General features: G+C 45.5%; 1 long non-coding RNA gene and 1 pseudogene across 1 annotated transcript; one reads left to right on the top strand and one right to left on the bottom strand.

Annotated features, from left to right (window-relative positions):
• LOC141374872 (uncharacterized) lies at positions 1 to 27747 on the top strand. The gene is made up of 3 exons (XR_012382039.1): positions 1 to 156; positions 9710 to 9813; positions 27220 to 27747. It is a non-coding gene; the product is annotated as an uncharacterized lncRNA (long non-coding RNA).
• Positions 21413 to 22227, bottom strand: LOC141374871 (large ribosomal subunit protein uL1 pseudogene; annotated as a pseudogene).

The raw sequence follows: 27747 nt of genomic DNA, 5'->3' as shown, positions 1-27747 counted from the left end.
GGGGCCATGAATGTAACAGTTACCACATCAAGCTGGTTCATCCTGAGTTCTGTCCAGCCCTGATCTTGTGCGCCAGTTCTGATGATTATGCTTCTGCTGTCTCCAGGAAACTGTCACCTTTAGCAGCTTACTCTATACCCACAACCTAAGTCACAGGTAATCTATAAAAAGCAGCTACACCTCTCTTTTCTTTAGCTCAGGAATTTTTCCAGACTCTGCCTTTTTCACTCCTCTTTGAAACACTTCTCTCTCATCTGCTTATCCATCTTTCTACCTATAAATATTATTATATCCACCCTCTCTGCCTAGTGTCTTTCAAATGACAGCTATTACATAGGGCAAGCTGTTTGAGTCTGGGTTTCAACCCACATTCTGCCCCTTAGACTATCTCCTTATTTCTATGCATCAGAGACTACTGGAAGGGATTCCCATCCCAGGGTTCTGCCTGGACTTCTGGGTCTAGCACCTTGGACTCTGCTTGGCTGAGGAAAGCACTCAGATTTCTTTATTCACCTCATGATCCTGAGCCCATGACTTGGAACTCATTTAGGACCCCAGTCCAGTTCCTCTAGAACTGTCAGCTACCCCTGCTCTCCCCACAGGAGAAGCCCAGCCCAGAAGTGGAGACTTGGCGGTTGGCTGACATATTATCATGGTACTAAGAGCTACCTATCTTCTAAGAAGTCCAACATCTCCAGGTCCAGGGATCCCTTTGTACACTATCTGCCTGGAAGGACAACCCTGCTGCTTCATTATGAATGGGACAAACCAGCTTAAGCAGGAGATGGTGATTTATGGGTAACATAATCAAATCATGGGGAGGTGGAACCGGCCTCAGAAATAATGGATGCCAGGACTGGAGCATAGTCAGGACCTGCTTTCTAGTTCCACCTCTCACCATTGATGTCTCTAAATGTTGGCTTCACCTTCACTCTCTAAAGACAGCTTTCTCTAATGTCAGGAACCATGGCCATCAACAGTCCTGGAATCTCTAGTGGGTATGAATTTCAACACTCAAATTAAAATTCTTTAGCCTTCTCTCAGAGTGGATGATTTTATGCCAAAGCTTGTTAGCAATAAAAAGAGAAGAAAGACAGGTGTATATCTTCTTTTGAAACATTTATTTTTGCTTCTCTTCCCACCCTGTTGTGACCTATGGAAGAAAAGGAGACTAGAAGCAGGTCAGGCCCACAGGTCCCCTGAGGTCTGGGAGTCCTCATAGTATTCCTCACAGTGGTCGCAGGTGGGTCCAAGTTCCGTGAAGCTGCACCACCTTAGGGTGGCTTAGGAAAGGCTTTTACATACTTGGTTGGGTATATAAATCCAAAACCATTAGCCAAGACCTTTGGAGTCAGATGAGTTTTAGAACTTTTCTGATTTTGGAAACGTAATATGGAGTACATACCATGTATTATATATCACTTCCACTGGGATGTGAAGCCACACTCCATAATCTAACTCATTAACTGTTTTATGGTAAAACATATGAATATTCACACTTTTAAGATAAATTATGTTTACAAAGATCTTATTGTTAGGGCAGGTCAGCCTTTGCTACTAAATGCATAAAACCTTTTGGTTTTTAGAATTTGAGGATTTCAGAATAAGGGATAAGAGATTGCAGATGTGGAAAGTGATAACCAATGCCTGGGCTATTGGTTCCCAGTGTTAAAAAACTGTCTCTGATGGGAGCTGGAGTCTGTGAGCTTGTGTCATGTGCTTACTCCTATGTTCCATGCCTCTACCCTACCAATGCCATGCCTCCACCATCAGGAACACCAAGAAGCACCCCTTCCCCAATATTTTCTGCCTCACTGCTACCATCTGCCTAAGAATCTACTTTCAAAAAAGAGGTGACACTCACAATGGATTGTCCACCTCCCAGCAGAAGATCATCCCATCCAGCCCTACCTTCCTGTTCCCTAGGTTCTCATTAGATGTCCACAATCTCAAGTCTTTTTTCTCCACCTGGACTCTCATCTCCATATAGTTCAAAATATTCCCTAATCAAACCCAATTTCCTATTCTTTCAAACTCTTTCACCATGCCCTCTGAAACTCATGGTCCATCATCAGCAAATTCCCTCCATTCTTAACCTCTGAATGTTTCCCTCTCCTTACTCTGGTGAAGGCAGGCTCTTCCTGAGGACACCTTCCCTCACCCCCACAGCCCTCTCAAGTTATAGACTTATCTTATCCCACTCACACCACTAAGCCTGTGTGCGGAAAATGTCCTTACTCCTCATTGCCGTTTTCAGACCTTCATTCCTCGATATAAGCACACACATACACACACACACACACACACACACACACACACACAAATGGCTTCTTTGAAACTTCTGCACCATACTAAAGCATCTGTTGCTTCTCCTTATTGGAGTCATCTAAAAGTCTTTGGATTACTCCTCTTCATTCCCTTTCTCTCCCTCTTACTACCCCTACAATACTTGAGGATTTCAGTCTTCATATGGATGATACCTCCTGGACCTTTACCTCTTAATTTCTCAGTCTTTTCCTCTCCACTTACCTTGCCCACCTAACCTCTACTTACCCTCACTTTATTCTTGTCATTACCATTTCCCGACCCCTTCCTTAATCTGTGTTTCAAATATCCCATTCTCCAAGCACAGTCTCTCAGGCTTCCTCCTTCTATACTCCTAGACCACATTGAGATCTCTAACCCTGTCCAGTCGTACCCCAACCTCCTTCATTAGAGTCCATGCTCCATTATTATAAACATTCCTTCACATTCATAATCAACTCATTTGCTCCTTTCTTCCTCTCAGGTCATACTTACCTGGCAGAAAACTCAGTCCTGGTTAAATCCAGCTTTCTGCCTGCTCCATACCCACAGAGCTGAAAGTAGAGAAAAAGCATAAAATTAAGATGACTTGTCTCTCTTTAGTCACTCCAGTGAGCCTGTAGTGCTGTTTGTCATCCTACCACATTCCCTTAGTCAGCTCACTCCCCACTCAATGATGAGTAATTCACACCTTCTTTTCTCTTCTCAAGTTGCCCACCCTCTTCCCATTCCTACTCTAAGCTGAAGACCTTGCCTGTTATTTCATGACGAAAATAGAAATAATCAAAAGAGAACTTTTTTATGCCTCCATATGGTTTTCTCACCCTCTCATACTCATACTTATTTTTTTTTTATCCTATGTGGTCTTTCATTTCAACTTTTCTCTGGGTGTTTAATTCAGTCTCTTCTTTCTGAAGATCATTGTTCCTGTCTCAGTTTTTCACTACCGTGAATTCTACCATAGCCACCTCAGATAGGTAACCTCAGCCCCCAGGACCACTTGACTTGTTTCTCAGTGCTCCAACTTCAAATTCCCGGTATGGAAACCTGACTGGCCCAGGTTGGGTCAAGTGTTCACCTCCAGTTCAGTCAGCTGTGGCCATGGAAGAGGGGTACATTGCACATGAGACTCTTATAAAGAGACCATGCTCTGAAAAGGTGGTGTAGGGCAATTAAAAATATAAGGCAGGGGGGAAAAAGGAAAAGAAAATAGAGGGCAGCAAACAGCCAAAAACAAAGCAGAAAGCCCCTCCAAAATTCTGTGTTCTACTGGAAAAAAAAAAAGCACATATCAATACAAGGCATTTAAAAATTTAGAGAACAAGGCTTTACAGGAACTACCGAGAAAAAGGGAGAGAAGATTATAAGAGGAATCTGAGGAAAGCATGGGTATAATTGCACATGTATTTTGCTCTGTATCTGGTAGACTTTAAGAGTCCCAGAGCCCAGAACTGGCCCTACTAATATTTATAATATAGTATGTAACCTGGTACCCAGCATCCACTATTTGCTGGATTGAATAAAATCCCCTGGTAGATAACAGGGGGGAAAATGACAGCATCATGAGCACTGTAATTCTCCTCATCTATTGACAGGCAGAATTCAAGTTTTCTCAGAGAGTCAAATTTTCCTCTAGCACTCAGTATTGTGAGGAATTATGAAGAGAAATCTTTATTTGGGTGACATTTGGTCACATAATGCACAATGGCTTCATCTAAGGCTTTGCAAAAGATTTAGACATGCCCTTCAACTGTCTGTTTCTTATATTATCCTTCTCTAAAAGCCAAGGGCATAACGCTACATCATAACTCCGGAATGGCATTTCCATGGAGAGATGAGTTAATGTGGTGGAGTGGGTTGTTTCTGACCAAAGGCAGGAAGAAAGCTGAGAAAATCTGGAGATGTGTCACTGAGCTATGGGTGGAGGACTGGGAGACAAAGAGGTAAATCACAATCACCTGGGAGAATTTTTCAAAATGTATATCTTCCCTCTGCCATGATTCTAATATTACCTGGGTCCCTGAGAGTAGGTAGGGGTAAGGAAAGATCAGAAAGAATCCTGGCATATATATTTTGAAAAATATAGCTCTCTTTCCCTTCCTCTCCCCTTCTCTGTCTTGAATACGACCTAGAAGGATGCATTTGTATTTGATACGTCTTTCTCAAATATCAGTATACCTTTTATGTATGCATATATGTATGTATTTATATGCCATCTCATTCCAGAAAGGATGGCAGATGGCTTACAAAGCTACATAAAATACAAAAAAAAAAAAAAAAAAAAAAGGAGCATAAAAAATAGAAACAAAATACCAAGGAGAAAAAAAAAAGTTGGAAATTTAAATGTGAGTAGCCCTAAGTGCATTTTCACAAAGTTCATTTGGCTCTGATTCAAGAGAGGCTGAGCTCACTGAAAGGAGACACAAGGGATAAATGCAAGCTTGGTGTTCAGGGAGCACATGAGCTTTAGGTACTGGAGAAACTGATCATCTGTTACCTGACTTGAGTTCTCAGAAAATGGAAGCAATCTTGCCTGAAAGGGAGGTGGGCAGCAAGGAGTCCCATTTTGTAAAACCAGGGATGTTTCAATGTCCCCCGTGAGAAAGCCTGGACAAGATAAAAGTTAGAATTTAAGGAGTCAGCAGGCAAGGTCAAGGATTGTTATTGTTAGTTGGTCTTCTTATTACCTCTCCTAACCAGAGAGATGCCTCAGATTGAAGCACCTGGAATCCAGCCTTTTATACTCAGATTCCATCTTGACCAATGTCTGAATTACAGATTAGATGTCTGGGTCTTCCTAATCCTGATTCTGTTTGATTAATTTTGCCAACTACACACAACAAATTTGTGCTTGGATGTGACCAGGCATTTATGTAAGATCTCATGATAGGAATGAAAATGGTGGTATATCTGTGGAATGTTGGGGCTGGAAAGGCATAGGTGACAGAGGGTAGAATATCAATTAATTCCATCCCTGGATAATAATTATTATAGCTAATATTACTCAGGACTTGCTAGGTGCTGGATATATAAAATAAACCAATCATGGATATGTCTTAATGATCCAGGAAGAGTACCTCCTGGTTCTCTCTATGATTGCAGATCCTTCAAGTAGTTATCATGAGAAATGGCATATAGGTATTAAATATATAGTTTGCTGATTATACAAAATTCAGGATAGATAGAGAGAAATGAACAAACTAAAAGCCAAAATGCCCTCAAAAGTATTCATGCAAAAAGGATGAGAAGAAATGTTTCTCTCATGGTTAGGTCTAATGAAAAGAATAGATACCAACTACTTATTAAGTGTCTACTATATGCCAAACTCTTTACAGTCTCTCTAATCCTTACAACTTCCATGAAGCAGTATCCCATTCAAAGAGGAAGAAACTGGAATCCAAGCTACTTTCCCTACAAAAAAGAAGGAATAGGAATAGACTCCAAGTGACAAGAACATCCTTTCCCAATTCTGTCATCTCTTCACCTCAATGCTGAAAGCTAACAATGCAAAGATAAACAAATTAAAGGGAAAATTAGCCAGCCTGTTAATTGGGGGGGGGTGCCTTACTAAACTTTTTGGGACCCAGTAGAATGTACATCATGATATAAATGGTGACCATTAAGGTCCTTAAATCGTGTTGGCTCTGTATCCTACCTTTCTCTTCCACTCCCTCTCCACTCCTACTAAGTTCAGGTGGAAGAAATGTAAACTTGAATCAGGCTAAATTTACTGATAAGGGCTCTATAATTGTTAATTTTATGTGTCACCTTGACTGGGCTACAAGGTGCCCAGTTATTTGGTCAAACATTATTCTGAGTGTTTCTGTGATGATGTTTTTGGATAAGATTAACATTTAAGTCAGCACACTGAGTAAATCAGACTGCCCTTCCTAATGTGACTGAATGGGTCAGAAAGGCTGACCTCAGTAGGGGAGAGTTCACCTGCCTGAGAGCCTTCAAACTAGGATATCAACATTTTCTTCTCTTCATACTTGAAATGAAACCTCAATTCTTCCTGGCTATCAAGCCTGCCCACTGTCAGACTGGAACTAAACCATCACCCCCACCCCGGGTCTCCAGCTTGCCAACTCACCTTGCAAATCTTGGGACTGGCTAACCTCCATAATTGCATGAGCCAATTCCTTATAATAAATTTCTTTATTTGTATGTGTGTGTGTATACATTTGATTAGTTCTCTTGAGAACTCTAATACAGGCTCACTGAGCAGAGAATCCCTATTTTGATGATTTAGCCCAAGGAGATGGGAATATGGGAATAGCTCTAACATTTTGCTTGGTTAACCAAAATATGTATCCCAAGGTGGTCTACGGTAAACGAAGATGAAATAGCATAACTTCCATTGGTGTACTGTATAGGAGGGTATTCAAAGGCCTAAGGAGATTAGAAAGCTAGAAGGGACTGATCACATAAGACTTCCTCATCCATTTGGGAAGGGCCCAGAGGATACACCCTTCACTAAGGCTGTAATAAATTCATGAGGGGACCTTCTCCCCCAGCATCCTTGAAAGAGTTGGTGGTTGCTGTTCTCTGTAAGTCAGATATTAGGGTGTGAATTGTGATTCCTAAATGCAATAGGGATGTTAGGATTCTGTGGGGCCAAGTGACAGAAGAGTAATCAAAGCAGTAATCAAAATAGTCTGGCTCACAGAGATCTTTGGCATTGGCTGGTTGATCATGCTGTCTTTAGTACTAAAATAGTTAGAGAACCTATTAAAGTCTTATTGTATCTGTATAGGCAGAAAAGCTCTAAGTCTAGTGAACAGAAATCTGGCTTATGTCACCAAATTAGAGAGTCACAGCCTCTCAATCAATTCCCAGACTGTAGCTGATTTACCAACCCAGAGTCAGTGGGTCCTTAAAGAAAAAGCCTGCTGCACTGTCAAAAATTTATGTTGTTTACCTTCCTCCCTGCCTTCTCCAAAAGGACCTGTAACTATTTACCGGGGTGACTGTGCATTAAGGAAGGAGAAACAATCAGACTCTCCAGCTATTGTGGGACACCCTGTGTCCCACAATAATTCCTGAAAGTCTGAGGTGTCACTGTGGTTCGCCAGCTTGAGTAGGGGGTTATGAAGGTCAACGTCTAATGGCTTTTTGGTTCAGACCATCTCAAAGTGGGCCCAGTGGGTCCATCCTGTGGTTATTTCCCCAGTTCTGGAGTGCACTGTTGGAATAGATGTACTCAGCAGAATCCCCACATTCGTTCCCTAATCTGTAGAGTGAGAGTTATTATGGTAGGAAAAGCCAGGTGGGAGTCACTAGTACTCTATACCTAGGAAAATAGGAAACCAAATGCAATACTACATTTCTGGAGAGATCGAAGGGATTAGTGTCACCATCAAGAACCTGAGAGATGGTGAGTACCACTACCACATCTTTGTACAACTAGCCTATAATAGTATGCCTCTGAGGAAAACAGCTGGGCTGTGGCTGTCTTAAACTTAATCACGTGGTGACTTCTATTGTAGCTCCTCTTCCAGATTGTGGTTTTGTTGTTGGGGGAAATCAGCACATCTCCTGGGACCTGGTATATACAGCTATTGGTCAAATGCCCTTTTCTCTATAAATCTTAATAAGACCATCAGAAGTAGTTTTCTTTCAGCTGACAAGGCCAGGAATTCACCTTCACTGTTCTACAACAGGGCTATAGAAACTCTCCAGTCCTAGCCTATTATCTAGTCCATAGGGACATGACCACCTGGGCAAGATGATGGAATGGTCTTTTGAAGACTCAGTTACCACCAACTCTGGGTAGGTGGTAAAATATTGAAGGGGTGGAACTGTCCCCTCTAGGGTGCAGAATATACTCTGAATCAGCATATGGTGCTATTTCTCTATAGCCAAGATTCAGAGGTTTAGAAGGCAAATGGAACTTGCACCACTTATTAAGGCCCCTAGTGATCTACTAGTAAAATTTTGCTTTCCGTCCCCTTAACTTTAGATTCTGCTGGGCTAGAGGTCTTAGTTCCAAAGGGAGAAATGCTTCCACTAGCAGCACAACAATGATTCCATTGAACTCGACTGCCATCTGGCCATTTGGAGCTCCCTGTGCAAGTGAATCAACAGGCCAGAAAGAGGTGGGTGGGGAGAGTTACTTTACAGGTTGAGGAAATTGACCCTGCCTATCAAGGGAAAACTGGGTTGCTACTACACAGGAATGGTCAGGAGGAGTATATCTGGATTGCAGATAATCCTCTGAGCCACTTCTTAGTATTTCCATGCTCTGAATTAAATTCAACAACCCCATTCAGACAGGACTACTAAGGGCCCCGACCCTACAGCAATGAAGGTTTGGGTCATCCACCACTAGGCAAGGAAGCTCAATAAGCTGAGGTGAGTGTTGAAGGCAAAAATATGGAAGGTAGTAGAAGAAGGTAGTTAGAAAAACCAGCTACGACTCTGACCAGTTACATACAAGACTATAATAGTTATGAATATTCCTTATTTTAGTCTGAGTGTTCAGACGCATATTAACTGAATATTTTTCTTTCTCTCTGTCTTCCACTTATCATCTTACATCAACTGTATTACTGTATTAATAGATATTAACTTTATATTATAGTATTTAAAGCAGAAGATACAAAAGGGGGAGTATGAATGTCCTGGGGAAGAATGAAAATTACCCAGAGCCAAAAAAAGAACTTTATATCCTCTTTCAGAGAAAGAGTATTTCTGTTTGCACCCCGGATAGTTGTATTATGTTAGATGGGAGCATGACTTTGTTATTGTCTTTATTTGGAGATTAAATATGCTTTCAGGAGTGTGTATGAATGCCAAGTGGTCAAGAAGAGGACTGTGGTGACTTTGTAATGTAGCAACTTGATTAGGCTGAGCGACATTTTCTGGAATTCCCTTTCCTGTGTGTTTCTGGTTAGGGTGAGCCACAACAGCCATTCTTGTGGGAGACTGGGGTTGGGTGGGTGTTGGCAATGGAAGGGAAGCGGGAGGTGCTTTGTAGCTTGCACATGTTCTCACTTATCTGCTGGTACATCTCCTTGGTGTGAGCGAGTAGTCAGGCCTACGACTGCCCTAACATCCCCTAAATCCTTTTCCAACATAGGCAACTCTTGGGCCGGGTGTGTGTTTCGCTCTTAGATGAAGAGACTGAGCTTCCTCCAGGATGCCCATACCACCAAGGCCAGATGCAAAGAGAACTGACATGGGTTTCAGTTCATCCTCACAGGGTCCCACTCGTGCTCAAGGGCTCCAGCTTGTCCCTGCTCACTTGTACTTTACATTTACATAAATGTATATGTATATACAATGTATTACCAGTATTTGACGTTTTTGACTCTATGCAGAACAAGACAGTTCCCATTATTTACTGGTAATGTCATATATATATTCCCCTAGTGGTTCTGCTTCTCTGATTGAATCCTGACAGGTCTGATACCGGAGACGTTGTAGTTCTTGGTGCTGGAGACCTCAACCACCAGCCGGTGCCAGGTTCTTGACTTTGCCAGAGAAAGAATTCAAGGATGAGTCAGAGTAAGTATATCAGAAGAAGCTTTATTGCAAAAAAGTACACAGTAGAGAAGAGGAAGTGCGAGTGCACTCAGAGAGAGAATCTGAGCCGCCCTGGGTGGATGTGGGGCTCTGATTCCTAAAGGTGGTTATAATTTGGGCACAGAAGAGTCACACGAGGCTCTGAGAGCGGGCGGGGAATTCCAAGAACTCTGTATATCATTACGCACGCTCTGTGTTAGCTATGATGCGCAGGCGCAGTCTGATTTTTCTGACAGACTTCCAAATATACTCTAAATATACTATTGTCCCTCTAGCGCCCCCAGTGGAGGGGTCATTCTCGGTCACTTGCAAGCTAACTGGGTCTGTGGGCACATGCGTGCTGTTGAGCAACAACGGGATTTTTGTGGCCGTGGGAGCAACAACGGGATTTTTGTGGCCGTGGGAAACCGCAGGGGTCTCGCAAGGTCTCGCAAGGTTGCCTGATGACCACAAACGCTGTTAGGTGTCAGACTCAGTTCCCGGTTTGTTTTTCCTCCTGCATTTACCCAGAATTTCTCTATTCTACCTGCTTCAGGTACCTAGCTCTAGCTCAAAGTATTAGAGACCCATGACCAGCAGGTACACGTACCATGAGACTTTGAAGAGCTCCCATCCAGGGCAACTGCCACCATAAAACTCTCAGCTTTGTGTTTAAAGGAGAAGACTTCACACCTTCTGCTCTCTTCTGCTAGGCTGATCCTTTTCCCCCATTGCACCATCTCGGGGAAGGGTTTATGAGAGGGATGATTCCAGAGCAAGACATGCTGAGGAAATGAGAAATAACTGCCAAGACCCTTGAATTATGTCCCTGGACTAGAATAATCATACATCAGCCAGGCTTTTCAAGGCCCCAAGATTCCTTCCTTATCTTTGCCCATCTTGGGAGAATGTGATTTCCTGCTCCTTCCCAGTGAACCATGAACCTCCTCCAGCTTTTCACTAGGAAGCACATGTTCCTGTCATGTGAAACTGCACATATTCCTGCTCTTGTCTGAGAAAGGTCTGTGAGTTCCCATTCTGAAAGCCTTCTGTCCTGCCATCCACTGTCTCTAGTGCTTTCTCTGTGAATCCCCCCTCTCCCCTACGCGCCAGCAGTTGCCCTGACCGTTCCCGAAGGGCTGATAACATCGCCCTCTACCTTTAATCTTCCTGAGAATTTCAGATGTTTCCTCTCCCAGAGCTATTTTTCTAGTGTGGCTCAGGAGCAGGGATGGAGACAGAGACTTCCACTCAGAGGTAAAGGGGAAAGCAGGGCTCCTCTCCTCCCTGCCTCCTCACTCTGTGTGTCAGAGGTAGTGATAGGAACCCTTCTCTCTCCAGACATCTCTACCCCTTTGAATCCCGCACCCTTTTCCTTCCTATAGGACAGTGCCACCCCTGAGTTATAACCAGGGAGACCTGGGTCTCAGTGAGCCACACTGTAGCGGGCACCCAAAGGGGCTTGAGAGACTGACCAGAGTGAGGGGTGAAGTCAGGAGTCAAGGTGAGACCAAAGTCAAGAGCACTATTTGGAGGGTAAATCCTTAATACTGACTTGCTTAGTGTATAAGAGCCATTAAAAATACCCTTACCTCCTATAAACAAGTATATATAAAATGTTCATCTCAAGCATTCTTTAGAATATAAAAATGCCAAACAAGATGAGCGTTCAGTAACAGAATATTGAGCAGCTATGAAAAATCACATTTTCATTATTTTTAGTAAAAAAGAAGTGACCACAAAATTGCTAAATCTTTTTTTAAGAGTAAATGGCAGAATGATATAAGTCCATTTTTTGATTTGCTTTAAATTTTAAATTACTGACTATGCTCCCCCACCCCCCACCCCTCCACCCAAAGTCTCAAGCCCTTGGCAGTGATTTCCCTTGGGGAGTGCATTTGGAAAGGAGAAAATTTCTCATTCCCATTATCTACAATTCTGAATCCTTGGGTCTCCTGAACAGCAATTATTATAGTAATTAAAAAATAAGGATTAAAAATCATGTTTTTGAAGACTGGAAAATGACAGAAAATGCTTACGATACAAGGTTAATTTTTGAAAGCAGGATGCAGAATATATAAAAGCTAAAATCGCATAAAATGTCACCAAGAAAAGGGAGGGGGGAGGGAGGAAGATACTGGAAGGAAGGAAAAATAATTCAACACGCAAATGCAGATCATTTGGGGCTATTAATATTAGAGGTGACTTATGTCCTCCAGGATACTTTTTGTATTCTCAAAACTTCTAATTTGTGAATGAATTTTTTAAATCAGAAAAGATAGACATTTATTTTTATAGTCAGGCTTTATATTAATATACAGTGAAGCACTAGGCCGGGGCAGCTGTGTAGAGCCCACATTTCCTTCTTTTTTTTTCCTCCAAACAAAAATTCTTCGGGGATAGTTTTTCCCATGGATGCTGCAGTAGCTGTGTTCTTGTGGCAAAAGTTAAGGAACAGAACTTGGAACTCTCTGCCCGAGAAGCAGCTCCATGGGCCACCTGGACTGTTGGCTGCCTGGTCAACCATTCCCGCTGCCAGGGGCAGCTGTGGTCTCCACCTTATCAATTCACTGGTTGTTAATTAACCTTCTTCTTAGACAGACTTTTTTTTTTTAATCCAGTTCTCTAATTCATTCCTACTTTGAGGCATCATTCTCTTTATTTTACCAATAATAAATGTTGAATCGACAGTATTTAACTCACTGCCCAAAAAGGGAATTCAATAGCAGGGCCAGAACCAGACACCCAGCCCAATTATTGCTGCATTTATTCAAGCTCCTAGTGTGTGCCAGTCGTCATTGACACTAAGGATGTAAAAATTACACTGGCATAATCTTTGTCATTTGGGTGCTCATAATAAGTGGTTGGAGAAGGGGAAGAGAGCCAGGGAGGAGCAGGAAACAGTTTTAAAACTAAAGGAATCACTAGTAGTGATGCTAGTGAGCAAAGGAAGACCATAGCCATTGCCATAGAAACGGAGAGAAAACGTAGGACATGGCAGTGGAGGAAAGCAGAGCTTACACTTGTCCATTTTCTGAGAGGTATGGTCCCAGGACCAAAGCAGCAGCATCTCCTGGGGCCTTATTAGAAATGCATATCACTGGATCCCACCCCAGTCCTCCTGGAAATCGGAAACTCTGGAGGTGGGACCCAGCCATCTGCATTTCCCGCCCTCCTCCTCCTTCCCCGCCTCCAGTTCCCTCAGCCCGGCCCCCACCACCACCACCAGGGTGCGATTCTAACACCTGCTGAAGCTTGAGGACCACCTCAAGTTCAGTGAGTGGCAGCTTCTAAATAACTCGGGAAGGCGAACCTACAGCAGAAAACCTGGCGCAGATGAGTCCCCTACGTCCCCTGGAAAGGTGTCCGTGATAGAGGCACTCTCAAGATAAGCTCCCCCCAAATGCCCTGATCCAGTTGCAGATGGAGATCTGGGACCGTTTATGATACACTAGTTCCAAAGGTAAGTTAAATGCCTATTGGAACAACTCCAAGCAAGTAATCTATCGTCTGTGTTTCAGCCATTCCCAGGGGTGCTGAGCTCAACAACAGCCAAAGTCCGTGAATCTAGAGAATCATGTAAATTCCAACCTGCACAGGTGGTAGGACGTGATAAGTGCTTTATTAGAAATGTGAACACAATGCCACGGAGTACACAGGAAGCATCCCTGCTGCCTAGAGACAGTTAACAGAAGGCATTACCGACAGACAGCATTTAATATGGAGCTTTGATGACCAGTAGAATTTTACCAGGTAGAGGAAGGACCAGGAGCAAAGTTTAGGGAGGTCTCAAAGGCCTCCGGGTAGGAGGGAAGGATAGAAAGGTAGACCCCAGAAGAGCCCAGGGCCCGACCAAGGAGGATAAACTTGCTTCTGTCGGAAGTGGAGAAAACCTTGCAAGTTTTGAAGCAGAGAAATGGTGTGTTGAAATCCACGAATAGATCATCTTGTGCGGGTGGCAACGGGTTGTAGAGGGGCCAGTTAAATAAGATTCTGGGTGATTTTTATTTTTAGTGCTTTGTATTTTTTTCTACCGTGAATGTCTTTTAACCACCACTTTCTTTGCAATTAAGAAGTGTGGCCTTGAAGGGAAGTGACCCAGGGCATGGCCACCCCAGAGACCCAGACTTAGGAGACGAGAAGAGCAGGAACCCAGGCCACAAGTAGAGCATTAGCACTGGCCAAGAGGAGGGGCCCTTTGCCCTTTGAGATCAGGAAGGAGGGGATGCAAATTCATGAAATGTAAATCTTTGAAGTAGAGTCGAGTCCAGATCCTTTGTAGCCGAGGCCTCCGTTTCCTCAGCAGTGAAAACAGTAACCTCATCGCCTGAGAATCCAGGGTCAGGGCTGGAGGTGGGAGCTGGGGGAGAGCTGCAGAGGTTTGGCACAAGTTACCGCCAACACCCCCCACAATGTGTGTTATGTGTCAGGCACAGTCCTAAGTGTTTTATGTAGATACTGATGCATTTAATCCTCACAGCGATATCAGGCGGTAGACACTATTATTATCAGACCCGTTTTACAGAAGAGAACACTGAGGCCCCAGAGAGGTACAGTCATGCACGTGGTAGGAGCCAAAGGTAGGAGTGGAACCCAGGCAGCCACCAATGGGTGCCAGGCTTTGGAGAAGGAATACCCCTGATGACTGAAAGATCATTAAGTAGTATTGAAACGTCACAGGAGTTTAAAAGCCATCTCTGGGGTTGGGGGGGGCACTGGTGTGATGCAGTCAGTTAGGCATCAGACTCTTGATTTCGGCTCAGGTCATGATCTCAGGGTCCTGGGATCGAGCCCCGCGTGGGGCTCTGCCCTCAGAGCAGAGTCTGCTTGAGATTCTCTCTCCCTGTGCCCCACCTCCTCCATGTGTGTTCGCCTGCTCTCTCTAAAATAAATAAATACATCTTAAAAAACTAAAAAATAAAAAACCCATTTCTGTGCCATGGCGTCCGTCCTGTTTGGCCCACTGGCACAGAGAGAAGCTTTAGAAGGGCCGTGGCGGTTCTCTGGAGGAAAGCCTTGCAGGGCCACCCTCAGCGTCGCCGGGGGCTGCGTCTACAGCCAGTGAGAAAGCCTGGGCTGGCTCGTTCCCGCCGCCGGGAAAGCCGCCTGTGGGCCTCGGTCCTCATCGGGCAGAGCAGGGAGCTGCGGTGGGAAGGGGGCCCGCTTCCCAGCCCCGAGTCCTGGCCTCCGCCGAAATGCTGAATTGGAAGTTCTTCAAGTATTTGGGGGAAGAGCCGCGGCCAACTAAGCGGAATCAAAGGATCTAAAAATAGTTAAAGAAAACATAAAGACAGAATGTGAAAATCCGATTATTTGGGAAGCCAAGCCGAACTTAGGAAACCTACAGGATGGGTGGGGAGCAAGAAAACAGAAGGACAGCCTCCGTCCCCAGTGACCTTGGCAGCTCGGGCTGTCGTCTGGCTGCTTAGCCGTGCTCCCTCAGGCCACCCTCACTGTACACCAGAGCGTCCAGGGCAGGTAAGCAAGCCGCCTGGTCCAGTCCTGTGCTGGCATCAAACACAATCCTGGGCCGGGAGAGGAGTCCCTACACCATTCCCTACCATCGGTGGGATAGACCTGCCTTCCTTGCAAACCCTAAGTGTCTCCAAAAAGTGCCCAGGCCCCTGGACCTTACATGCAACATTTTGAGGTGCCCACAGGGGACGCAGCCGACGTTTGGGTCAGTTAGGATGCATTCGGTGGCCACATCATGACTTCACCCGAGTGTATACATATTCCCCCTGCATTCTCAGTGCATCAGTCAGTGCATGGCGGTGGGGAGGGGTGCACAACCTCAGTGTTGGCCACAGGCCGACTTCTGAACACCCTGCCCTTAGCAGGGGGCAGTAACATATTTCCCAGCTATAACCCATGTCAGTCTCTCTGACCTTTTCTGTCTTCTGGAGGCCACCCGCCTTCCTTGGCTCATGGCCCCTTTGTCCATCTTCAGAGCACACCACGGCAACCTCCACTTCATTACCATGTCTCTTGCCCCCTCCTCTGACCCTCTTGTCACCTCTTTATAAGGACCTTTATGGTTGCATTGGGCCCACCTGGACCATCCAGAGCAGTCTCCCCATCTCAAGATCCTTAATGACATCTGCAAAGTCCCTTTTGCCCTTGTGAGTTAACACATTCATAGGTCCTGAGGATTAGGAGGTGGACATCCTTAGGGGGACGTTGTTCAGCCTACCATAAGGGCTTGGAAATATTTCCTTAGCCATGTTCTCTATGCTCTCCCACTAAAGAAACAAGCTACCCTTCCTAAAGATTTATGTCAGATAATTCTGGAAATTTCCACATGTGTTCCTTAGCCCTATTGGCTACCCCATGGCAGTTTGGCTGTCCCATGGCAGATATAATTAGGTTAGTGGTGGCCCTTTAATTTGGGTCACCATGGGGATGCTTCTTGACAGTATGTATTAGGGTTTCCCAGAGAAACAGAATCAACAGAATATATATATATGTAGAGAGAGAGAGAGAATTTATATGTATATATATATATATATATATATATAGAGAGAGAGAGAGAGAGAGAGGTGTTATTGAAAATTGGATCACACAATTATGTAGTCCAACAAGTCCAAAATCTGCAGAGCCCAGTTTGAGTCCAAAGGCCGGAAGCTGCTATAGAACCAGGAAGAGCTGGTGTCCCCCATTTGACATGTATCAGGAAGAATTCTCTCTTACTCAGGGAGGATCAGCCTTTTTGTTTTATTCAGGCCTTCACCTGATTGGATAAGTCCCACCCACATTCAGGAAGTCAATCTGTTTTACTCAATCTGACAGTTTAAATGTTAATCTCATCCAAAAACACCCTGTGAGAAGCACCCAGAATAATGTTTGATCAACTATCTGGGCACTTCCCGGCACAGGCAAGCTGACCCTTAAAATTAACCATCACACGCGCTGAGGTAGAGGGTGGTAGCTGTCCTGCTCAGGCCCCACTGAGCCCTGCTGGGTTGAGGGTAACCAAGTATGGACACAGTCCCTGGTACCCTCTTGTCTGCACTGGGGGTGCCCTGAGGTCCCCAACCCCATCGCCTGTCAGCACAGTCAACATACCACCTGGAACCAGTGGGTTGCTGCAGACAGCCTAAGGTCCCACAAAGAAGGCAAAATCATAACTAGGGCTGTTTGCACCAACCCCTTTATCGGGGATCCCTCTTCCCAGCAGAGGCACACGGCGTGGCCCACCTCACTTCATCCCCTTCCTTACCCTTTGAGCCAAACTATGCACTTGAACTTTCTCTTCCCTTGTCTCTCACACCCCCTCCCCCACCATCAGCTCTGCCTGTGATCAGCAAGCCTGAGCACAAAGATAAACACAATCCACAATTTCAGCCAGGCTGGGGAGCCTGCTGGAGATCTCAAAGTCTTCAAGAGGAAAGGAATTACTTTCTGACATCAGCAGCTACTTGAGTTTCTGGGGGCAGAAAAGAAGCGGGAAGTTAGGGGACCTGGGATATGATGGGGGTGCGGGGGCCTCAAGTTATACAAGATAGGCCCTCCCTGTCCTGTCTATTGGCTGAACGGTTTTCTTAAAAACAATCCTGTTTCCCAGCCACCCCCCACAGAACCTGTCCTTGGGCAGCCTTGCTGGTCCTGAGCTGCCCTGGAAACCTGAGTATGCTCCAGCCAGGACTCCTCTCCCTCTCCTGTCCGTGAAGGGCAAAGCAGTGGAACAAAAGAGTGCCTCCCCTCGGCCTGATTTATCAATCAGCCTGGCTGATCTGGATAGATACAGATTTCCCCAGACCATAGGAAAAGGCATCAATATTTCATGGAATCCTAATCTATTTGAGTGTGTGGAGGTTGGATAAGAAAATCCTTGGCCAGGGGGGCGAGGGGGGGCAAGAAGGATCAGAATGTGCAGGTGGCCTCCTGGAAGCTGAGAGCTCGAAGGCCCCAGGAGGGAGGCTGACGTCTTGGGCCTGGCCTACAGAGGTAGGGGGACAGCAGAGCCCCTGAGCAGGCTTCAGGTTTAGGGAGCACAAGCTGCTCGGGGGCCCTTCATGGAAACAAAAGCCGGGTCAAGAAAGGGGCTGACTGGCAGCTCTGCCCCAAACAGACACCCATACAGCTTGTTTCCCAAAGCTTAGCCATGAGTACTCTTGCCTCACAGTGATACAGGGTAGCCGCTAAGGGCACAGGCTTGGACTCAGATAGCTCTGGGTCTCAATTCCCGCTTGGCCCTTTATAAGAAGAAGTGAAGCCAATTACTTCCTCTCAGAGCTATCTCAGAGATAGAGATTATATATCTATAAAGACCTGTCTCATATGAGATTTAATAACAGCATCTTTAACAGCTCCACAGTGTCATTCAGGACCCAGATTTCTCTTTTTACCTTGTCTTCCTAGCATGTGGCTTCCATTCTCAAGGTTACTGATGATCCGAGATATCCTTGGAGCTTCCACATTGCGGGCTAGAAGGAGGAGGAAAGTCAAAATGGCAAAAAAATAAACAAAAAAAACACAAGTCTTTCCAGTTTATTTAGCTCGTTTTAAGCAGCCTGTCCTGCTCATGTGGCATATATTTATGCTTTTCTTTCAAAGAGGGAAGCCTGGTCTCATGACCAAGCTGTAAGGTACAAGGGCACCTGGGAAATACCTTTTTATGGGATTTGTTAAACTAGGTTTATTGCTCACCACCCCCAAATAAAAATCAGGCTCCTGTTACAAAGGAAGAAGGAGAAATGAATGTCTGGGGAGGCAACAAACAGTTGCCACAAAAGCTCCCATCCTCCCAAGTCCTCTCCTAGGTCACCCCCATGACAGCCATCCTGCTCACTACCCGCTCCCATAAGGACTAGGGGCAGGCTTCCAGAGAGCAGGACTGGGACTAGGGCACAAAATTTGAGGAGACCCTCACTCTCAGGTTTGTGCCGGGGCCGACACTATACTTGCGTGGACCTGGAAGTGAGAGCCTCCTTAAATTTTGCCTTGCAGGCCTCACCCTGGTCCCAGCTCTACTGTCGAGTTGCCAGGGAGAAAATTCTCCTCTGTTCTTTCTTCTCACCACACTGTGCAGGGCAACTTCTTCCCATTATGTCTGTTTTTCCAAAATGGACAAATCTTCTATGTGAACCTCAGAATTTCTATTAGTTTAGGGTTCTCAGAAATCTCAGGCCTCTTCAGACCCTCTAGAACACACAGGCCTCACGCTCATAGCCATGCACCCTGTAGGGAGCAAAATGGAGTCTCTCATGTCAAGCAGGGTCCCGGTCAAACAGGGGCCCGGTCAAGCAATGACGCAAGCAGTTAAAGTACTGCCGCTAGGAGATATCTCCGGGACCAAAGTCAGCTGACACCCAGAACTGATAATGAGCAGAACAGAGGAGGTCTGCAGACACCCAAAACTGATGAAATCCCTTTAAAAAGGGAAGGATTTGGGTAGCAAACTGTTAGACTCTTCAGACATGATGCCCCTATGTCTGACCACTTAAAAAAGGCAACTGCTGCCGAAGGCTCTGCCCGATGGCTCTCCAAACAAAGCCAAGAGCCTTCCCTGCGTGAACATCAGAGGCAGTAAGTGGCAAGGGCTTATCTCAACTGCGCGCCTCCAGACTGACATTGTGTTGGGTTCGTTCACTTCCTGCGCCTTCTGTTATCTTGTTTGTTGTGTGGCTTGTCTCTGTCCTGCTCTGTGTGCTGTGCAAGAAGCCAAGTTTAATCCCATGGTGACTTGTCATTGAGTTTGGAATCCTGAACCGGCTTTATCATTGTGATTTAACTTTGCTTTATGATTGGATAAAGCTGCCATTGTGGAAAGACACAACTCGTGTCTTTCACACACATGCCTTCACACACCCATTCCCCCAGAGAACAGGGGAACACATGTGGACAGTCAGGCTGGATGCCGCTTTGCCAGGAGGGGCAAAAACAATCAGCCCTGTGGCACAGCTTCTCATTGCTCTGGATTTCAGATGTGCTGCAGAGGCTGGGAAGAAGCAAGGGCTGCAGCCGCCACTGTCCCCCCCACCTCCCACCTCTTCTTTGAGTTCTTCCAAGAACACACCAACCATGCTAACGTTAGCACTTCTACACCAGCTGCCCTGAAACAAGTTTGGATATGTTGTGGCTTCCATATACAGTGGGTTAATTTCCAGTCCAATTATAATAATGGTAGTAATTGGTCACACTCAGGGGGCTGGCAATTACCACTATTTTTAACTTGCATCACTAAGGCAAATAGCTTTAGATACAGCTGGTTCCAAGAGGGCTGAGTTTTCTCCAGCTGGGAAAATCATGCACCAGAGCTATGGCCCATCCCTCTTTTCTCTGATGTTCTTCTTCCAGTATGGCATCACCCACGAATCCCAGGTTCATGGGACCATCAACCTGTTTCTTCCTTCTTGCCCTTCCTTCCCAGCTGGCTCTCCAAGCCAGCAGAGATCTGACTTATCCTGTTACTACCGGTGGATCCCCAGTGGCCCTTGAACTCTGAGGCCCACTCCAGGGCCCCATCCTTACCCCACCATTCCCAAAGAATGTGTATTCTTAGTTCTATTTTGACAGCGCTCTTTCTGAACCCTGACGTGGGTCTCCTGGCTCCGGGAGTTTTTCTGACATCATCATGGGCCTGATCTCCTCTCTCACAACCTTGGCCAAGAGAGAAGAGGTGTTGGCAGAACACCAGGAGGCCCACACCTACTGGGAATCAGGAGGAAGGGAACAGGACAAAGGAGACATTCAGCTTTCAACTCTTGCCCCATGGATGAGAAGGAGTGGGTCTAGAGAATTTCTTGTGAAGGGCCTGGAAGGATTCTGGGGCAGCCAAAAACCTCTGGAGGAGCATGACCCCTGCTTTGCACCACCCCTTTCTGTGATACTTGTGTCTCTCTCTTATCTCCCTTTCTAAACCATGAACTCCTTAAAGGCAGAGATTGTGTATTTTGCTCTTGTCAGCCAGCACAATTTCTGACACTGTCTGGGCCTAGTAAGTATTTTTAAGTGAACAAATACCCCTGGACACAAATATCCACAGCCTGGATATGTTCAGACCTTGCCAACCGAGGATTCAAAATAAGTCACATTAATATCATTCATGGATTGTATATGTCATATTGGAAGGAGCCCATAGACAATTTTCCTCTGTGTGTTCTTCCTTGGGTTGTTAAGAAGAGATAAAGGAGAGGACAGAGACACCACCAGGGTAAGGAGAGAAAGGCATTCAACGCAGGTACAGAATTTAAGAGGGCGCCAAAAAACTCTGCGATTGAGATAAATCATATTTTAATGCACTCGCGATGGTTTCCTTGGGCTGCTGCCATTAGAAAGTCCCACAGACTGGAGAGCTCCAAACACCAGAAATTGATTCTGTCGCAGTTCTGGAGGCTAGAAGTCAGAAGTCAGGGCGTCAGCAGGGCCGTTCTTCCCCCAACAGCTCTAAGGATGACGCTTGCCTTGCCTCTTCCCAGCTTCTGCTGGTTGCCGCCATCTTTGCCCTTCCTTGGCTTGTCACTGCATCCCTCTGGTCTCCACCTCTGTCTTCACGTGTGGGTCTTCCATTTGTGTCTCTGTGTATCACATGGTCCTCTCATAAAGACACCAGTCCCTGGACTTAGAGATTGCCCTGCTCCCTTGTGACCCTTTTTTTTTTTTAAGGGTAGCACTAGGATTTATTGAACTGTGCCTTAGTACAGGCGCTGGGGCTTGCCCATGGTGCTCTTGATGGATAAAGCCCGGACATTCTGCCAATTCTTCTTGAGCAAGGACACCAGGAAATTGACCACTAAGTGGATGTTGTACACAAGCTCGTCATCTGTCATCTTCACATGGCCAACAGCCACTGCCAGACACAGCACCTTCTTCCAATCTGGAATTTGATGGTGGACTTCACTTCATCCACTTTGGCCACCATGTTCTCATTGTGGGTCAGCAAGGAAGGGAACTTGCCAGCCTTATTCTGGCCTGGGCCCAGGATTCATGGGATCTGCTTGATCAGAGATTCTGAAGCCAAAAGGGCATCATACTTCTTGGCCACTTCTTGACTAATTTCTTATTCTTGTTGAGTTTCTTCAGCACCTCAGTGTCCATGTGGGGAATATCCACTGCCTTGGCCTCATCACAGTGCTGCTGATCCTCCAAAACGCATACGGAGAACGTGGGGTGGGAGTGGACTTAAGCCTGATAGTGCCGGAGAAGTGTTTGTCCTTCTGAGGGTCAGAATTCTTCAGGTTGATCTGCAGCTCCACCGTCTCCAAAAACTTCCGGCGCTTTCGCTGGCTCCCGTGCAGGACTTCCCACACCACCTTGTACAGGGGTGTCACAGGAGACTTTGCTGCTCATGGTTCTTCGCGCCACAGTAGCCGGAAAAGAGAGTCCATGTGACCTATCTTAATGGACTACACCCACAAAGACTGTTTCCAAATCAGTTCCCGTTCTAAGGTTCTGAACTTAAGGAGGGGGACACTATTCAATCCAATAGAGCAGTATCTTTTAATCAAAATTCATGCAAAAAAAATCCATGAAAAGCAAAATTCTAGAATTCTAAATAAAGATGGGATCCACCCCTGCAGAGCGTGACGCACCTCCTTCAGCCACCCCCCAGGCCCAGCCCTGATGGAAGAGCGTCTGTAAAAAGCCTCCACAACGACATCAGGGAGCTAGAGAGACAGGACCATCATGGATTTCTCCTCCCGATTTGCCCTGTTCACGTGCTCCTGAGCAACTCTTGTCTGTGTGTGGGATTTGACCTCGCAGGTGTCAAGGAGCACGAGCTCATTTGCAAACACTTCCTGCCCCTCTGGTACCAGCCGGCCATACTGACATGACTCATTCTTAACGAAAGAAAGGCGTTGCAGAGACAGGCGGGCCCCCTGCTCTCTGCCAGATGAGCTGTAATGATTGCCAGGGTCTGAGAGAAGAAGCACCAGTCAGGACAAGAGGAACCCTCGCCCAGGCTCCAGCCTGGTGAGTCCTAGGGAAACATACGTGTGTTTACACAGCGGACTTTCCAGAATTTCCAGATCTGCCCCTTTACAGAACACACAATTTCTACTTGTCCGTTGGTTTCTCTGCAAGGGAACATAAGAAACAGCACCGCCTGGGTGGCAGCTTTTCAGAAGTGGGTCATAAATATCCTTGAATCAAATTACTCAGGCTAATGGCTGGCAGAGGACACCCAAGCACACAGGTTCCACATGGCTTATGTTTCTTCCCTTTCTGGAGCTGCGGAGACAAAAACACTGAAATCTTCAAGTCTCTCTCACTATGAACAAAAAGGGCAGATAATTCGGTATTTTTAGTATCTATGGATTTTTAGTATCTATAAAATTCTATGAACTTTCTAAATGTAATTTCCATGAAATCAAACTTAGGAGGTTGATACCAAATCATCTTTGTTTTTGAAGTGAGGAAAATCTGAGAGAGAGAGAGAGAGAGAGAGAGATCTGACTCACCCAGTGTTTCCCAAGCCGTAAGTGTGGTATGAGGATTTGAACTCAGGACATAGGCATTCCTCCAGACACCTGGAATCCTCCATCTGGTTCACAGACGACAAGCAAAGTAGCGATTCTAATAGATTCATGTCCCTACAGGTTCTTCTGGGAAATTCAAAGACTGAAAACAAATTTGTTCTACATCACAAGTCTTTGAAATGGGCATTCCATCACCCAAGCAATCCCACTTCAGGGAATTTGCCTCAGGGACACAATGACTAATATACCCAAACTTTACCTATAAGGCTGCTTATACCAGTGTTATGAATGACAGCAGAAAATGGGGAAAAAATACACCAAATAAGGCATGTTTAAACAAATTAATATACACTTATGGCTAAAGTGTCCCAGGCTTTCCAGCCTTGTGTGGTCACCCTGTTATTTAATACTCAAATAAAATAACTGGACTTCTCATTCTTTATGACACAGGGATTCCTGAATGTTTCTCATAATCCGTGGGAGTAGCTGCAGTGGTTGGAGGTAGCTGACACCCCCTGATTCATGTTGCTCTCAATGTCTAATGTCTTTTGGCCATATTTCTACCCTCCTTCCACTTCACTGCAAACATGAAAATATCCCCCTTCCTTCATTTTTCAAGGCATCAATGGGGTGTGCAACTGTGTGTGCAATAGTCTTTCCTTGATTTTTATGATAAAAGAAGACAAGACAGGAAAATAAAACTTATGTCAAAGTGAGACATCAATATTCCTAAATCCATCTTTTGTGCCTCAGTGCAATGGACTTCTTGCTGACCATCTCACCTCTGTCCTGGCCCACTTCCCCCTGCTGGAGTTCATTTGTACTTGTATCCAAGTCCTCCTCCCTTTCCTGTATCCGAGGCTGCAACCCCTGACTCCAAACTCCCAAAGAAAGCCAAAACTCTACAACCGTCAGAACAACTCAAGGAGACAACTTTTTCACCACCATTTATCTCCTTCTTAACCTAAAACTTTGGCTCCAGTGAAGGCATTACTTCTTGCCTTCGTATAATCAAAAGGCTCATTAAAGTGTTTCTTTTATCCCAATTAAAACAAAATAATAATCTCTCCCTTAAATAAATTGTGCCACCACGCCCCAGAGAAACCAAGACAAACTGCCAATGGCTTTGAAAATAGCAATGTAGTTTCCTTCCCACCACACATTTAATTGAATTCCTCAGAGCCATTAAAAGTCATGTTGTAGAAAAGTATTTAATGACATGGAAACAATGTTCATGGCATATGGATAAGTGACAAAAAAAAAAGACCCATCACAAAGTACGTGCAGCAGAATCCAAATTATGTGAACGTTGTGTATATATTTGATTATGAAAAGAGGGTAAGATTTGGAAACATATTGTTGTGTTTTTCTATTTTGCCTTCCTACATCCATCTGCCTCGAGGCCAGGCATATTACAGATGCCAAGAGAAAGAATTACTCTTTAGCTTTTGACATTCAAAATAGGCGTTTACACCTGAGATGAGCTTGAAAGCTGGGAACTAGGAGAAGAGGGTCATTCAACATATCAGTGGCTTTGCATAAGAGATTAAAGGGGAGAGAAATGGACACAGAGTTGGGGAGATTTGAGGGAGAAGAAGCTATGCCCCCTGAGCTAGAGGGACCATGGGCAGACAGAACCTTCACCTAATCTCCTCTGGGTACTCAGGGCAGAGACCACTGTGCAAGGCAAGCTCAAGGCACGTGACCAATAAGGCCGAGAGACAGGGCTGAGTCCAGCAAGCATCCCCTCAGGGTATGGACCCCAAGTTAGGACATGGACAGGTGACCGCATGAGGGAGCCAAGCCAGTTAAGAGTAAATAGAAGATGTGGCAGAAACTCAGGGGTCTACAGTAACTGCTGGAGCTATGGAAAGACCTAGATAGCAGAGGGAGGCCCCTGGTCCCTGGACAATCTGAGAAAGAACAGGATTGTCACAAATGTGTCAGCGGTCACAAATGTGTCAGTGGTCACAAATGTCGGGGCAAATGCCTGCAGAATGTCCAAAGATGAGATCGGGCCAGCTATCTCTCAGCACCAGCACTCAGCACCAAGGGGAACATCAGCACAAGGCCATGTGTCCCTCTAGCCCTGTGGACATGGACACGCAAAGCCCACATTCCCAGACACCGTCTTTAGAGGAGTGGATAAGTTTGACAGGGAAAATATCTGAAAGACTGAGCAATTGTCCCAAGAAGACAAAGTTAAACCTAAATGGGCTGTATAAATGATTGGCTTGGACTAAGTTTAAACTCCAATGAGCTAAATTGAGAATCTTTTCTGGCAATCCCATATAGCAGATGGGGAAGGGGTCAGAGTGGGGCATGGTTTAGAGGGCAGGTGAGTTATAGAGCAGTAGTTCTCAGACTTTAGTATACATTAGAATCACCTGCAAGGCTGGTTAAATGAGACATCTCTGGGCCCACCCCCAGACTCTTACTCCCAGGAGGTCTGAAAATTTGCATTACTAAAAAGGTCCCAAAGCATGCCTATGTTGCTAGTCTGAGAATGACACCTTGTGAAACCCACTCTTCTGGAGAGTCAAGAACTCCCTTGTCTTGGCACAGCCAAATGTAGTGATGTTGTGGCTTGTGTGTCTACCTACCTACCAACCTACATGCTGTCTCTGACCAGAAGTACACATACGAAATGGCAGTGTGGTTACTTTTTTTTAATTATTATTTTTTTTCTTTAAAGGCAGTGTGGTTATAACTAGACAGAAGGATTATGGATGATTTGTATTTCTCACCTTGTATATTCTGGACTTTTCTAATTACCTAAAGTAAGCATGTATTACTTTTGAAATCTGCCCCCCCCAAATATATCAAAAGTGTTACTCAAAAGATAAAAGGAGTTGGTGGGGGGAACCGTCTATCACAATCCAAGAAAACGAGGCTGACCAAAGGGTCAGCCTCAGTGTTTCTTCCAGGCCCGGGCTGGTGCTTCCCTTACCTGAACCCTATTCTGCGGAAACTTTACAGCAAAGACCAGTCTCTTTTATAGACAAAGAAAGCAGTCACAAAATAGGTGTGATATAAGTGGTAAAGCAAATCCCACAGGCCCTTAAATATCTCCCTCACCTACCTGCTGTGGTACCAGAAATTGCTCAGTAGGCACATCCCTAAAGAATTTTTGAAGATGTGTGCTGGTACTAATGCAACCTGTGTGTTACCTGGTGAGGATCCTTGTTCACTTTGCAGCCAGGAAAGTTGTACTATAATACAACACCTGGATTGACCACAGGTCACTAAGAGACAGCAGGAGTCTAAGGGGTCGGGACAGGTGACAGATTGATTTTTCTGGCAGGTTTAGTACCAAAAGTTCAGTGCACCCAGCCCAGCCTGAACAAAACAGCAGACTGCTGGGGCATCTAGGACTCAGCCTGGGGAAAGGGGGAGAAAGAGGAGACAGAGAATAAAAAGACTGAGAAGCTCCTGCCCCTGCGAGTTCTCCTGGGCTGCACTGCAGTCCCAAGCTGGGCCCATGCTGCCTCAGGACAGGTGACATGCACAGGGGTTTGGCAGGAGGCCTGCCGCAAAGGCCAAATGGCCAATACAGGTGGAAGTAGTACATTTCACGCATGATTAAGTTTTAAAAGCAGTTGCAGGCTTGTCCTTTGAATGTCTTGAGACATCTTATTTTCCCTAAGGCAAGATTTTCTGGACAAGAAGTGCTGGAGTCCCAAATCTGGCTCTTAATGAAAACCACAGAATGCATGGCAATGGTTTTTGAAAAGAAATCTCAATTCTTACAGAGACCCAGCTTGCCCCCTGCAAGCACACGGTCTCACCTTATTTCCAGTCTATCGCCTTTGTTTATATAAATAACTCAAATATAGATTTCTTAAACTCGGCTTCAGGGGTGTCCCAAGCTTAGAGGCTGAGCAGGCTGATGTATAGCTCTGAGCAGACCAAAAGGATCCATTTAGTTAAGGCATTAGACTCTGTCTTATTTGGCTCTAATACTCTGTTGATGTTATTTGCCTCCCAGCTCAGGAAATAAATCCCTCCGTGGGCGACATTAGCAAGCTGTGCAGTGGTTCTTCTGAAGTCTGCGCCAGAGCTGACGATCCATGGCCTCTGTAGAAAAGGTGATGCATGCATTGCACGCAGGGACACAGGGGAAGTCCTGGTCCAGCTCAAGGTGCTGGAGGTTTCCAGCGGAGCTGGCAGAGCACACCATCTGGAGGGGCTGACCGGAGCCTGGCACCATGCCGAGACAGCAGTCAGCACCAAGAATCTGACAAGAGTGACCTGCTGGACAGCAGGCCCTGGCAAAAGGACTCTCCCTGCTGGTCAGATGTGAAAACCAAGCGGGCAGGCTTGGTACAAGTCTGTCAGCAAGTAGTGAAGCCGGAGATGCCGGATTAGGAACAAGAGACCGGACTCTAATCCAACGTTACAAACAGAGAGGCAGGAATCCAGTTCAGGACAGAAGCACGAGGGGAGACCAGGCAAGGTGTTGGTCAGACTCCTGAGGGAAGATGTTTAATATATTCACCTCCTGGTTTGTTTTTAA

This window comes from Callorhinus ursinus, unplaced genomic scaffold, assembly GCF_003265705.2.
Source record: "Callorhinus ursinus isolate GAN/ISIS: 27379988/994484 unplaced genomic scaffold, GSC_fseal_2.0 scaffold2, whole genome shotgun sequence".
In the NCBI taxonomy this organism is placed as follows: Eukaryota; Metazoa; Chordata; class Mammalia; order Carnivora; family Otariidae; genus Callorhinus; species Callorhinus ursinus.
The sequence above is the reverse complement of the archived record's forward strand: the minus strand, read 5'-3'. Positions and strand labels throughout refer to the sequence as shown.